The sequence below is a fragment of the Salvelinus fontinalis genome, chromosome 1 (genome assembly GCF_029448725.1).
Source record: "Salvelinus fontinalis isolate EN_2023a chromosome 1, ASM2944872v1, whole genome shotgun sequence".
Taxonomy (NCBI): domain Eukaryota; kingdom Metazoa; phylum Chordata; class Actinopteri; order Salmoniformes; family Salmonidae; genus Salvelinus; species Salvelinus fontinalis.
The window spans coordinates 593,864-609,445 of record NC_074665.1 but is presented as its reverse complement, the minus strand read 5'-3'; the positions used below and the strand labels follow the sequence as shown (position 1 = coordinate 609,445).

The 15,582-nt window shown below is 51.7% G+C and overlaps 1 protein-coding gene and 1 non-coding gene across 2 annotated transcripts in view; both read right to left on the bottom strand.

Annotated features, from left to right (window-relative positions):
* Positions 1 to 15,582, bottom strand: part of LOC129862753 (kelch domain-containing protein 3-like) — a 186,726-nt gene that overhangs the window by 49,952 nt on the left and 121,192 nt on the right. The gene's annotated exons all lie outside the window — the stretch shown is intronic.
* Positions 6,676 to 6,751, bottom strand: trnaa-ugc (transfer RNA alanine (anticodon UGC)). Its single transcript has one exon. It is a non-coding gene; the product is annotated as a tRNA-Ala (tRNA).

Genomic DNA, 15,582 nt, shown 5'->3' with positions numbered 1-15,582 from the left:
CCTCTCCTACGGCTAGTCAGACCTCCTCTCCTACGGCTAGTCAGACCTCCTCTCCTACGGCTAGTCAGACCTCCTCTCCTACGGCTAGTCAGACCTCCTCTCCTACGGCTAGTCAGACCTCCTCTCCTACGGCTAGTCAGACCTCCTCTCCTACGGCTAGTCAGACCTCCTCTCCTACGGCTAGTCAGACCTCCTCTCCTACGGCTAGTCAGACCTCCTCTCCTACGGCTAGTCAGACCTCCTCTCCTACGGCTAGTCAGACCTCCTCTCCTACGGCTAGTCAGACCTCCTCTCCTACGGCTAGTCAGACCTCCTCTCCTACGGCTAGTCAGACCTCCTCTCCTACGGCTAGTCAGACCTCCTCTCCTACGGCTAGTCAGACCTCCTCTCCTACGGCTAGTCAGACCTCCTCTCCTACGGCTAGTCAGACCTCCTCTCCTACGGCTAGTCAGACCTCCTCTCCTACGGCTAGTCAGACCTCCTCTCCTACGGCTAGTCAGACCTCCTCTCCTACGGCTAGTCAGACCTCCTCTCCTACGGCTAGTCAGACCTCCTCTCCTACGGCTAGTCAGACCTCCTCTCCTACGGCTAGTCAGACCTCCTCTCCTACGGCTAGTCAGACCTCCTCTCCTACGGCTAGTCAGACCTCCTCTCCTACGGCTAGTCAGACCTCCTCTCCTACGGCTAGTCAGACCTCCTCTCCTACGGCTAGTCAGACCTCCTCTCCTACGGCTAGTCAGACCTCCTCTCCTACGGCTAGTCAGACCTCCTCTCCTACGGCTAGTCAGACCTCCTCTCCTACGGCTAGTCAGACCTCCTCTCCTACGGCTAGTCAGACCTCCTCTCCTACGGCTAGTCAGACCTCCTCTCCTACGGCTAGTCAGACCTCCTCTCCTACGGCTAGTCAGACCTCCTCTCCTACGGCTAGTCAGACCTCCTCTCCTACGGCTAGTCAGACCTCCTCTCCTACGGCTAGTCAGACCTCCTCTCCTACGGCTAGTCAGACCTCCTCTCCTACGGCTAGTCAGACCTCCTCTCCTACGGCTAGTCAGACCTCCTCTCCTACGGCTAGTCAGACCTCCTCTCCTACGGCTAGTCAGACCTCCTCTCCTACGGCTAGTCAGACCTCCTCTCCTACGGCTAGTCAGACCTCCTCTCCTACGGCTAGTCAGACCTCCTCTCCTACGGCTAGTCAGACCTCCTCTCCTACGGCTAGTCAGACCTCCTCTCCTACGGCTAGTCAGACCTCCTCTCCTACGGCTAGTCAGACCTCCTCTCCTACGGCTAGTCAGACCTCCTCTCCTACGGCTAGTCAGACCTCCTCTCCTACGGCTAGTCAGACCTCCTCTCCTACGGCTAGTCAGACCTCCTCTCCTACGGCTAGTCAGACCTCCTCTCCTACGGCTAGTCAGACCTCCTCTCCTACGGCTAGTCAGACCTCCTCTCCTACGGCTAGTCAGACCTCCTCTCCTACGGCTAGTCAGACCTCCTCTCCTACGGCTAGTCAGACCTCCTCTCCTACGGCTAGTCAGACCTCCTCTCCTACGGCTAGTCAGACCTCCTCTCCTACGGCTAGTCAGACCTCCTCTCCTACGGCTAGTCAGACCTCCTCTCCTACGGCTAGTCAGACCTCCTCTCCTACGGCTAGTCAGACCTCCTCTCCTACGGCTAGTCAGACCTCCTCTCCTACGGCTAGTCAGACCTCCTCTCCTACGGCTAGTCAGACCTCCTCTCCTACGGCTAGTCAGACCTCCTCTCCTACGGCTAGTCAGACCTCCTCTCCTACGGCTAGTCAGACCTCCTCTCCTACGGCTAGTCAGACCTCCTCTCCTACGGCTAGTCAGACCTCCTCTCCTACGGCTAGTCAGACCTCCTCTCCTACGGCTAGTCAGACCTCCTCTCCTACGGCTAGTCAGACCTCCTCTCCTACGGCTAGTCAGACCTCCTCTCCTACGGCTAGTCAGACCTCCTCTCCTACGGCTAGTCAGACCTCCTCTCCTACGGCTAGTCAGACCTCCTCTCCTACGGCTAGTCAGACCTCCTCTCCTACGGCTAGTCAGACCTCCTCTCCTACGGCTAGTCAGACCTCCTCTCCTACGGCTAGTCAGACCTCCTCTCCTACGGCTAGTCAGACCTCCTCTCCTACGGCTAGTCAGACCTCCTCTCCTACGGCTAGTCAGACCTCCTCTCCTACGGCTAGTCAGACCTCCTCTCCTACGGCTAGTCAGACCTCCTCTCCTACGGCTAGTCAGACCTCCTCTCCTACGGCTAGTCAGACCTCCTCTCCTACGGCTAGTCAGACCTCCTCTCCTACGGCTAGTCAGACCTCCTCTCCTACGGCTAGTCAGACCTCCTCTCCTACGGCTAGTCAGACCTCCTCTCCTACGGCTAGTCAGACCTCCTCTCCTACGGCTAGTCAGACCTCCTCTCCTACGGCTAGTCAGACCTCCTCTCCTACGGCTAGTCAGACCTCCTCTCCTACGGCTAGTCAGACCTCCTCTCCTACGGCTAGTCAGACCTCCTCTCCTACGGCTAGTCAGACCTCCTCTCCTACGGCTAGTCAGACCTCCTCTCCTACGGCTAGTCAGACCTCCTCTCCTACGGCTAGTCAGACCTCCTCTCCTACGGCTAGTCAGACCTCCTCTCCTACGGCTAGTCAGACCTCCTCTCCTACGGCTAGTCAGACCTCCTCTCCTACGGCTAGTCAGACCTCCTCTCCTACGGCTAGTCAGACCTCCTCTCCTACGGCTAGTCAGACCTCCTCTCCTACGGCTAGTCAGACCTCCTCTCCTACGGCTAGTCAGACCTCCTCTCCTACGGCTAGTCAGACCTCCTCTCCTACGGCTAGTCAGACCTCCTCTCCTACGGCTAGTCAGACCTCCTCTCCTACGGCTAGTCAGACCTCCTCTCCTACGGCTAGTCAGACCTCCTCTCCTACGGCTAGTCAGACCTCCTCTCCTACGGCTAGTCAGACCTCCTCTCCTACGGCTAGTCAGACCTCCTCTCCTACGGCTAGTCAAACCACCTCTCCTACAGCTAGTCAGACCTCCTCTCCTACAGCTAGTCAGACCTCCTCTCCTACGGCTAGTCAGACCTCCTCTCCTACAGCTAGTCAGACCTCTCCTACAGCTAGTCAGACCTCCTCTCCTACGGCTAGTCAGACCTCTTCTCCTACAGCTAGTCAGACCTCCTCTCCTACAGCTAGTCAGACCTCTTCTCCTACAGCTAGTCAGACCTCTCCTACAGCTAGTCAGACCTCCTCTCCTACAGCTAGTCAGACCTCCTCTCCTACAGCTAGTCAAACCACCTCTCCTACAGCTAGTCAGACCTCCTCTCCTACGGCTAGTCAGACCTCTCCTACGGCTAGTCAGACCTCCTCTCCTACGGCTAGTCAGACCTCCTCTCCTACGGCTAGTCAGACCTCCTCTCCTACGGCTAGTCAGACCTCCTCTCCTACAGCTAGTCAGACCTCCTCTCCTACGGCTAGTCAGACCTCCTCTCCTACGGCTAGTCAGACCTCCTCTCCTACAGCTAGTCAGACCTCTTCTCCTACAGCTAGTCAGACCTCCTCTCCTACAGCTAGTCAGACCTCTTCTCCTACAGCTAGTCAGACCTCTCCTACAGCTAGTCAGACCTCCTCTCCTACAGCTAGTCAGACCTCTTCTCCTACAGCTAGTCAGACCTCTCCTACAGCTAGTCAGACCTCCTCTCCTACAGCTAGTCAGACCTCTCCTACAGCTAGTCAGACCTCCTCTCCTACGGCTAGTCAGACCTCCTCTCCTACAGCTAGTCAGACCTCCTCGCCTACAGCTAGTCAGACCTCTTCTCCTACAGCTAGTCAGACCTCTCCTACAGCTAGTCAGACCTCCTCTCCTACGGCTAGTCAGACCTCCTCTCCTACGGCTAGTCAGACCTCTCCTACAGCTAGTCAGACCTCCTCTCCTACGGCTAGTCAGACCTCCTCGTCTACAGCTAGTCAGACCTCTCCTACAGCTAGTCAGACCTCTCCTACAGCTAGTCAGACCTCTCCTACAGCTAGTCAGACCTCCTCGCCTACAGTAGTTTGGAACACACCATTCTGTGTCTGTTTGATCAGCATGCTGGCCTGTCCACTTTGTTCAGATGGCAAGTGGCCCACCTCATTTCTTAGAATGGGAAGTTGCTTTGATGCTTATTGCACATTTCTATAAACAGACTCGACAGCTAGTGTAACAGTCTGTGGCTACAATGATGCTAGCAGTATGTGGTGCTGCAATGCTGTGCGGGACACAAACTGAGCATTAGCGTTACAGAATCAATGTTCATTAAAACTTGCTCTGCGTGCAATATGACGAATTGAGAGACAACCTCTCCTCTATTACAGTAAGATAATGTCTCAATGTGTTCCAGTGTCCATATGACCAATTCTGTTGGACCAAACCTCAAACACAAAGATGGAGTTGAAACTGCTTGTTGTCAGAGAGGAAGAAGTGATCTTTAGAGTTGAAACTGCTTGTTGTCAGAGAGGAAGAAGTGATCTTTAGAGTTGAAACTGCTTGTTGTCAGAGAGGAAGAAGTGATCTTTAGAGTTGAAACTGCTTGTTGTCAGAGAGGAAGTGATCTTTAGAGTTGAAACTGCTTGTTGTCAGAGAGGAAGAAGTGATCTTTAGAGTTGAAACTGCTTGTTGTCAGAGAGGAAGTGATCTTTAGAGTTGAAACTGCTTGTTGTCAGAGAGGAAGTGATCTTTAGAGTTGAAACTGCTTGTTGTCAGAGAGGAAGTGATCTTTAGAGTTGAAACTGCTTGTTGTCAGAGAGGAAGTGATCTTTAGTCGTAGTGGTTGTAAGTGGCAGGGGGAGGGGTTTGGTGTCTGTGTACGAGAGGGAAGGTGCACAGTACACACAGCATAGGAGACAAGACCAAAAAGAAAATGCTGATTAAAAAAAATGTATTAAAACCTTGATCCTTGCGATACAGGCATCGCCCTTAAACATACAGCCTCCAGAAAGTTGTCAAACCCCTCAACTTTTTCCACATTTTGTTGTGTTGCAGCCTGCATTTAAAGTGGATTCAATTGAGATTGCGGGTTACTGACCTACACACAATACCCCATGCTACAAATGTCATCTGCCTTTTCTGCCTTTATTTTCTATTGGACAAAAGATGTAACCCACAAATGTTGGCTTAGGTTTTTTTTGCCAAACTAACTGTCTTACTGTATTTAAATTATTTGATTTCAACTTACTTATGTTTTAATTCATATAATTTATAATTCATATAATTTAAATGTATATAAAAGTGGAATTATGGTTTTATATATATATTTTTTTTTACAAATGTATAAAAAAATGACAATCTGAAATGACTTGAGTCAATAAGTATTCAACCTCTTTGTTATGGCTAAAGAAGTCCAGGAGAAAAATGGGCTTAACAATTCACATCAGTTGAATGGACTCACTTTGTTCAATGGTGTTTAACATGATTTTTGAATGACTACCTCATCTCTGTTCCCCACACATAAAATGATCTGTAAGGTCCCTCAGTCGAGCAGTGAATTTCAAACACAGATTCAACCACAAAAACCAGGGAGGTTTTCTAATGTCTTGCAAAGAAGGGCAGCTATTGGTAGATGGGTCAAATAAAATACAAAATACAAACAATGAATATCCCTTTGAGCACGGTGAAGTTATTAATTACACTTTGGATGGTGTATCAATACACCCAGTCACTACAAAGATACAGGAGTCCTTCCTAACTCAGTTGGCGGAGAGTAAGGAAACTGCTCAGGGATTTCACCATGAGGCAAATGGTGACTTTAAAACAGTTACAGAGTTTAATGGCTGTGATAGAACTGAGGATGGATCAACAACATTGTAGTGACTCCACAATACTAAACCTAAATGACAATGTACAGTATAAAGAATTTTCAAAACATGCATTATGTTTGCAATAAGGCACTAAATTAAAACTACAAAAAAGCTGGAAAAATAAATTAACTTTATGTCCTGAATACAAAGCATTATGTTTGATGCAAATCCAAAAATTCACTGAGCACCACTCTGCATATTTTCAAGCATGGCGGTGGCTGCATCATGTTATGGATATACTTTTCATCGGCAAGGACTAGGTAGTTCTTCAGGATAGAATATAAACAGTATGGAGATAAGCACAGGCAAAATCCTAGAGGACAACCTGGTTCAGTCTGCTTTCCAACCAGACACCGGGAGACAATTCACCTTTCAACAGGACAATAACCTACAACACAAGGCCAAACATACACTGAGTGAACAAAACATTAGGAATACCTGCTCTTTCCAGGAAACTGACCATGTGAAGATGCCAAGATAGTTATGATCCCTTATTGCTGGTCACTTATTAAATCCACTTCAATCAGTGTAGATGAAGGGGAGGAGACGGGTCAAAGAAGGAGTTTAAAGCCTTGAGACAAGGATTGTGTTTGTGTGCCATTCAGATGGTGAAAGTCCCTTTGGTATGGTAGTAGGTGCCAGGCGCACCAGTTTGTGTTACGAACGGCAACACTGCTGGGTTTTTCACACTCAACAGTTTCCCCGTGTGCATCAAGAACGGTCCACCACCCAAAGGACATCCAGCCAACTTACATTTACATTTAAGTCATTTAGCAGACGCTCTTATCCAGAGCGACTTACAAGTACATACATTCATACTTTTTTTGTACTGGCCCCCCGTGGGAATCGAACCCACAACCCTGGCGTTGCAAGCGCCATGCTCTACCAACTGAGCCACACGGGGCCCACACGGGGCCCACACTTGACACAACTGTGTGAAGCATTGGAGTCAACATGGGCCAGCATCCCTGTGGAACGTTTTCGACACCTTGTAGAGTCCATGCCCTGACGAATTGAGGCTGTTCTGAGGGCAAAAGGGCGTGCTACTCAATATTAGGAAGGTGGTCGTAATGTTTTGTCCACTCAAGAGTACACTGAAGTTACCTACCAAGAAGACATTGAATGTTCCTTAGTGGCTGATTTAAAGTTTTGACTTAAATCGCCTTGAAAATGTATGGCAAGACATAAAAATGTCTGTCTAGGAATGATCTACAACCAACTTTACAGAGCTTGAAGAATTTTAATAATGTGCAAATATTGTTCAATCCAGATGTGGAAAGCTCTTAGAGACTTACCCAGAAAGACTCACAGCTGTAATCGATGCCAAAGGTGATGGTAACATTATTGACTTAGGGGTGTGAATACAGTATTTCTGTATTTCATTGTGTGTAGATGGGTGAAAAAAATCGATTTAATCCATTTTCAATTCAGGCTGTAACGACAAAATGTGGAATACATCAAGTGGTGTGAATACTTTGTGAAGGAACTGCAGATTCAAACGAATCAAAGGAATGTGATATATCGTCCTAACAGTGTCTGGATCTTTCTGACAGAGGGATTCTCTAACCGCAGGTCTGTTCCAGCCTGGCAGAGACAACATGGAGCTGCAGAGACAACATCAATCAGCCTCTCAGTCAGTCATAGTAGAGGTCAATTAGCCTCTCATAGTAGAGGTCAATTAGCCTCTCATAGTAGAGGTCAATTAGCCTCTCATAGTAGAGGTCAATTAGCCTCTCATAGTAGAGGTCAATTAGCCTCTCATAGTAGAGGTCAATTTGCCTCTCATAGTAGAGGTCAATTAGCCTCTCATAGTAGAGGTCAATTTGCCTCTCATAGTAGAGGTCAATTAGCCTCTCATAGTAGAGGTCAATTAGCCTCTCATAGTAGAGGTCAATTAGCCTCTCATAGTAGAGATCAATTTAACACAGTGAAGGACGTAAGACTGCTCCTGAGCTGTTTACTCTCGGGGTGATGCGTATGAGCCAATCAGAACACAGTGAAGGACGCCAGATACATCAACTCATCGGCAGCTCACAGAAAACCGATGGCGGCTGGAGACAGGAGTTTGTTAAAGTATTTCATTGGTCATACAGCAGTTAAGGTGGGGGGGGACACACACAACCTCTGGGGGGGACACACACAACCTCTGGGGGGTGGAACACACAACCTCTGGGGGGGGGACACACAACCCCTGGGGGGTGGAACACACAACCTCTGGGGGGGGGAGACACACAACCTCTGGGGGGGGACACACAACCTCTGGGGGGGTGGAACACACAACCTCTGGGGGGGGGGAGACACACAACCACTGGGGGGGGGGGGACACACAACCTCTGGGGGGGGGGGGGCGACACACAACCTCTGGGGGGGGACGGACACACAACCTCTGGGGGGGGGGGAACACACAACCTCTGGGGGGGGGGGGGGAACACACAACCTCTGGGGGGGGGGGCGGACACACACACAACCTCTGGGGGACACACACAACCTCTGGGGGGGACGACGACACACAACCTCTGGGGGGGGGGAAACACACAACCTCTGGGGGGGGGGAACACACAACCTCTGGGGGGGGGACACACACACAACCTCTGGGGGGGGGGGGAACACAACCTCTGCGGGGGGGGGGGACACACAACCTCTGCGGGGGGGGGGGACACACACAACCTCTGGGGGGGGAAACACACAACCTCTGGGGGGGACACACACAACCTCTGGGGGGGGGGGGACACAACCTCTGCGGGGGGGGAACACACAACCTCTGGGGGGGGGGGGAACACACAACCTCTGGGGGGGGGGGGAACACACAACCTCTGGGGGGGGGGGGGAACACACAACCTCTGGGGGGGGGGGGAACACACAACCTCTGGGGGGGGGGGACACACAACCTCTGGGGGGGGACACACAACCTCTGGGGGGGGGGAACACACAACCTCTGGGGGGGGGGGGAACACACAACCTCTGGGGGGGGGGAACACACAACCTCTGGGGGGGGGGAGACACACAACCTCTGGGGGGGGGGGGAACACACAACCTCTGGGGGGGGGGGAACACACAACCTCGGGGGGGGGGGAACACACAACCTCTGGGGGGGGGAACACACAACCTCTGGGGGGGGGAACACACAACCTCTGGGGGGGGGGACACACAACCTCTGGGGGGGGGGGACACACAACCTCTGGGGGGGGGGACACACAACCTCTGGGGGGGGGGGGGGAACACACAACCTCTGGGGGGGGGGGGAACACACAACCTCTGGGGGGGGGGAACACACAACCTCTGGGGGGGGGAGACACACAACCTCTGGGGGGGGGGGAGACACACAACCTCTGGGGGGGGGGGAGACACACAACCTCTGGGGGGGAGACACACAACCTCTGGGGGGGGGAGACACACAACCTCTGGGGGGGGGACACACAACCTCTGGGGGGGGGGGAACACACAACCTCGGGGGGGGGGAACACACAACCTCTGGGGGGGGGGAACACACAACCTCTGGGGGGGGGGGGGGACACACAACCTCTGGGGGGGGGGGACACACAACCTCTGGGGGGGGGGGGAACACACAACCTCTGGGGGGGGGGGAACACACAACCTCTGGGGGGGGAGACACACAACCTCTGGGGGGGGGGAGACACACAACCTCTGGGGGGGGGGACACACAACCTCCGGAGGGGGGGGGAACACACAACCTCTGGGGGGGGGACACACAACCTCTGGGGGGGACACACACAACCTCTGTGGGGGACACACACAACCTCTGGGGGGAACACACAACCTCTGGGGGGGGAACACACAACCTCTGGGGGGGGAACACACAACCTCTGGGGGGGGAACACACAACCTCTGGGGGGGGAACACACAACCTCTGGGGGGGGGGGGGGGGAACACACAACCTCTGCGGGGGGGGGGGAACACACAACCTCTGGGGGGGGGGGGGAACACACAACCTCTGGGGGGGGGGGGGGAACACACAACCTCTGGGGGGGGGGGGAACACACAACCTCTGGGGGGGGGGCGGGAACACACAACCTCTGGGTGGGGGGGGCGGGAACAAACAAACTCTGGGGTGCGGGAACACACAACCTCTTGGGGGGGGGACACACAACCTTTGGGGGGGGGGACACACAACCTCTGGGGGGGTGGGACACACAACCTCTGGGGGGGGTGGGACACACAACCTCTGGGGGGGGTGCGGTTCTGTCTATCTGGTGGCTGACCTGCCTATACTGATAGATAGACCTAGTGCACGGTCCTGTCTGGTGGCTGACCTGCCTATACTGATAGATAGACTATAACGTAATGGGAGCTTGAGGCAGTACAATGTAATGGGAGCTTGAGGCAGTACAATGTAATGGGAACTTGAGGCAGTACAATGTAATGGGAGCTTGAGGCAGTATGATGTAATGGGAGCTTGAGGCAGTACAATGTAATGGGAGCTTGAGTCAGTACAATGTAATGGGAGCTTGAGGCAGTATGATGTAATGGGAGCTTGAGGCAGTACAATGTAATGGGAGCTTGAGGCAGTACAATGTAATGGGAGCTTGAGGCAGTACGATGTAATGGGAGCTTGAGGCAGTACAATGTAATGGGAGCTTGAGGCAGTACAATGTAATGGGAGCTTGAGGCAGTATCATTGTTTTAAAGCTGAACGTTTTACTTTACTTCTGATAATGAGGCATGTCTTACCTTCCTTCACAGTAGCTAAAATTCATCCATAGAAATGTGGAGGCAATTATTTTATAAAAGACTTCCTCATGTCATTAACCAGCATGTCTTTCCTGTTCTATTGTGCCCAAAGTCATCCTAGTCATATTGGCAACCCTTCATAGTTGTTGCTATCAGGTTCCCAGTCTTTCAACGTTTGAGGTTTTCAGCTCTGGCACATATGGAGCACTACTGTTTCCAGCAGGCTTTACCCAGAACCAGTCAGGTCACTGTTTCCAGCAGGCTTTACCCAGAACCAGTCAGGTCACTGTTTCCAGCAGGCTTTACCCAGAACCAGTCAGGTCACTGTTTCCAGCAGGCTTTACCCAGAACCACTCAGGTCACTGTTTCCAGCAGGCTTTACCCAGAACCACTCAGGTCACTGTTTCCAGCAGGCTTTACCCAGAACCACTCAGGTGTACTGTTTCCAGCAGGCTTTACCCAGAACCACTCAGGTGTACTGTTCCCAGCAGGCTTTACCCAGAACCACTCAGGTGTACTGTTTCCAACAGGCTTTACCCAAAACCACTCAGGTGTACTGTTTCCAACAGGCTTTACCCAGAACCACTCAGGTGTACTGTTTCCAACAGGCTTTACCCAGAACCACTCAGGTGGACTGTTTCCAGCAGGCTTTACCCAGAACCAGTCAGGTCACTGTTTCCAGCAGGCTTTACCCAGAACCAGTCAGGTCACTGTTTCCAGCAGGCTTTACCCAGAACCACTCAGATCACTGTTTCCAGCAGGCTTTACCCAGAACCACTCAGGTCACTGTTTCCAGCAGGCTTTACCCAGAACCACTCAGGTGTACTGTTTCCAGCAGGCTTTACCCAGAACCACTCAGGTGTACTGTTTCCAGCAGGCTTTACCCAGAACCACTCAGATGTACTGTTCCCAGCAGGCTTTACCCAGAACCACTCAGGTGTACTGTTTCCAACAGGCTTTACCCAGAACCACTCAGGTGTACTGTTTCCAACAGGCTTTACCCAGAACCACTCAGGTGTACTGTTTCCAACAGGCTTTACCCAGAACCACTCAGGTGTACTGTTTCCAACAGGCTTTACCCAGAACCACTCAGGTGTACTGTTTCCAACAGGCTTTACCCAGAACCACTCAGGTGTACTGTTTCCAACAGGCTTTACCCAGAACCACTCAGGTGTACTGTTTCCAACAGGCTTTACCCAGAACCACTCAGGTGTACTGTTTCCAACAGGCTTTTCCAGAACCACTCAGGTGTACTGTTTCCAACAGGCTTTACCCAGAACCACTCAGGTGTACTGTTTCCAGCAGGCTTTACCCAGAACCACTCAGGTGTACTGTTTCCAACAGGCTTTACCCAGAACCACTCAGGTGTACTGTTTCCAACAGGCTTTACCCAGAACCACTCAGGTGTACTGTTTCCAGCAGGCTTTACCCAGAACCACTCAGGTGTACTGTTTCCAACAGGCTTTACCCAGAACCACTCAGGTGTACTGTTTCCAACAGGCTTTACCCAGAACCACTCAGGTGTACTGTTCCCAGCAGGCTTTACCCAGAACCACTCAGGTGTACTGTTCCCAGCAGGCTTTACCCAGAACCACTCAGGTGTACTGTTTCCAACAGGCTTTACCCAGAACCACTCAGGTGTACTGTTTCCAACAGGCTTTACCCAGAACCACTCAGGTGTACTGTTTCCAACAGGCTTTACCCAGAACCACTCAGGTGTACTGTTCCCAGCAGGCTTTACCCAGAACCACTCAGGTGTACTGTTTCCAACAGGCTTTACCCAGAACCACTCAGGTGTACTGTTTCCAACAGGCTTTACCCAGAACCACTCAGGTGTACTGTTTCCAACAGGCTTTACCCAGAACCACTCAGGTGTACTGTTTCCAACAGGCTTTACCCAGAACCACTCAGGTGTACTGTTTCCAACAGGCTTTACCCAGAACCACTCAGGTGTACTGTTTCCAACAGGCTTTACCCAGAACCACTCAGGTGTACTGTTTCCAGCAGGCTTTACCCAGAACCACTCAGGTGTACTGTTTCCAGCAGGCTTTACCCAGAACCACTCAGGTGTACTGTTCCCAGCAGGCTTTACCCAGAACCACTCAGGTGTACTGTTTCCAACAGGCTTTACCCAGGACCACTCAGGTGTACTGTTTCCAACAGGCTTTACCCAGAACCACTCAGGTGTACTGTTTCCAACAGGCTTTACCCAGAACCACTCAGGTGTACTGTTTCCAGCAGGCTTTACCCAGAACCACTCAGGTGTACTGTTTCCAACAGGCTTTACCCAGAACCACTCAGGTGTACTGTTTCCAACAGGCTTTACCCAGAACCACTCAGGTGTACTGTTTCCAACAGGCTTTACCCAGAACCACTCAGGTGTACTGTTTCCAACAGGCTTTACCCAGAACCACTCAGGTGTACTGTTCCCAACAGGCTTTACCCAGAACCACTCAGGTGTACTGTTCCCAACAGGCTTTACCCAGAACCACTCAGGTGTACTGTTTCCAACAGGCTTTACCCAGAACCACTCAGGTGTACTGTTTCCAACAGGCTTTACCCAGAACCACTCAGGTGTACTGTTTCCAACAGGCTTTACCCAGAACCACTCAGGTGTACTGTTTCCAACAGGCTTTAACCAGAACCACTCAGGTGTACTGTTTCCAACAGGCTTTACCCAGAACCACTCAGGTGTACTGTTTCCAACAGGCTTTACCCAGAACCACTCAGGTGTACTGTTTCCAGCAGGCTTTACCCAGAACCACTCAGGTGTACTGTTTCCAGCAGGCTTTACCCAGAACCACTCAGGTGTACTGTTTCCAACAGGCTTTACCCAGAACCACTCAGGTGTACTGTTTCCAGCAGGCTTTACCCAGAACCACTCAGGTGTACTGTTTCCAGCAGGCTTTACCCAGAACCACTCAGGTGTACTGTTCCCAGCAGGCTTTACCCAGAACCACTCAGGTGTACTGTTTCCAACAGGCTTTACCCAGAACCACTCAGGTGTACTGTTTCCAACAGGCTTTACCCAGAACCACTCAGGTGTACTGTTTCCAACAGGCTTTACCCAGAACCACTCAGGTGTACTGTTCCCAGCAGGCTTTACCCAGAACCACTCAGGTGTACTGTTTCCAGCAGGCTTTACCCAGAACCACTCAGGTGTACTGTTTCCAACAGGCTTTCCCAGAACCACTCAGGTGTACTGTTTCCACCAGGCTTTACCCAGAACCACTCAGGTGTACTGTTTCCAGCAGGCTTTACCCAGAACCACTCAGGTGTACTGTTTCCAACAGGCTTTACCCAGAACCACTCAGGTGTACTGTTTCCAACAGGCTTTACCCAGAACCACTCAGGTGTACTGTTTCCAACAGGCTTTACCCAGAACCACTCAGGTGTACTGTTTCCAACAGGCTTTACCCAGAACCACTCAGGTGTACTGTTCCCAGCAGGCTTTACCCAGAACCACTCAGGTGTACTGTTTCCAACAGGCTTTACCCAGAACCACTCAGGTGTACTGTTTCCAACAGGCTTTACCCAGAACCACTCAGGTGTACTGTTTCCAACAGGCTTTACCCAGAACCACTCAGGTGTACTGTTTCCAACAGGCTTTACCCAGAACCACTCAGGTGTACTGTTTCCAACAGGCTTTACCCAGAACCACTCAGGTGTACTGTTTCCAACAGGCTTTACCCAGAACCACTCAGGTGTACTGTTTCCAGCAGGCTTTACCCAGAACCACTCAGGTGTACTGTTTCCAGCAGGCTTTACCCAGAACCACTCAGGTGTACTGTTCCCAGCAGGCTTTACCCAGAACCACTCAGGTGTACTGTTTCCAACAGGCTTTACCCAGGACCACTCAGGTGTACTGTTTCCAACAGGCTTTACCCAGAACCACTCAGGTGTACTGTTTCCAACAGGCTTTACCCAGAACCACTCAGGTGTACTGTTTCCAGCAGGCTTTACCCAGAACCACTCAGGTGTACTGTTTCCAACAGGCTTTACCCAGAACCACTCAGGTGTACTGTTTCCAACAGGCTTTACCCAGAACCACTCAGGTGTACTGTTTCCAACAGGCTTTACCCAGAACCACTCAGGTGTACTGTTTCCAACAGGCTTTACCCAGAACCACTCAGGTGTACTGTTCCCAACAGGCTTTACCCAGAACCACTCAGGTGTACTGTTCCCAACAGGCTTTACCCAGAACCACTCAGGTGTACTGTTTCCAACAGGCTTTACCCAGAACCACTCAGGTGTACTGTTTCCAACAGGCTTTACCCAGAACCACTCAGGTGTACTGTTTCCAACAGGCTTTACCCAGAACCACTCAGGTGTACTGTTTCCAACAGGCTTTAACCAGAACCACTCAGGTGTACTGTTTCCAGCAGGCTTTACCCAGAACCACTCAGGTGTACTGTTTCCAACAGGCTTTACCCAGAACCACTCAGGTGTACTGTTTCCAGCAGGCTTTACCCAGAACCACTCAGGTGTACTGTTTCCAGCAGGCTTTACCCAGAACCACTCAGGTGTACTGTTTCCAACAGGCTTTACCCAGAACCACTCAGGTGTACTGTTTCCAGCAGGCTTTACCCAGAACCACTCAGGTGTACTGTTTCCAGCAGGCTTTACCCAGAACCACTCAGGTGTACTGTTCCCAGCAGGCTTTACCCAGAACCACTCAGGTGTACTGTTTCCAACAGGCTTTACCCAGAACCACTCAGGTGTACTGTTTCCAACAGGCTTTACCCAGAACCACTCAGGTGTACTGTTTCCAACAGGCTTTACCCAGAACCACTCAGGTGTACTGTTCCCAGCAGGCTTTACCCAGAACCACTCAGGTGTACTGTTTCCAGCAGGCTTTACCCAGAACCACTCAGGTGTACTGTTTCCAACAGGCTTTCCCAGAACCACTCAGGTGTACTGTTTCCACCAGGCTTTACCCAGAACCACTCAGGTGTACTGTTTCCAGCAGGCTTTACCCAGAACCACTCAGGTGTACTGTTTCCAACAGGCTTTCCCAGAACCACTCAGGTGTACTGTTTCCAGCAGGC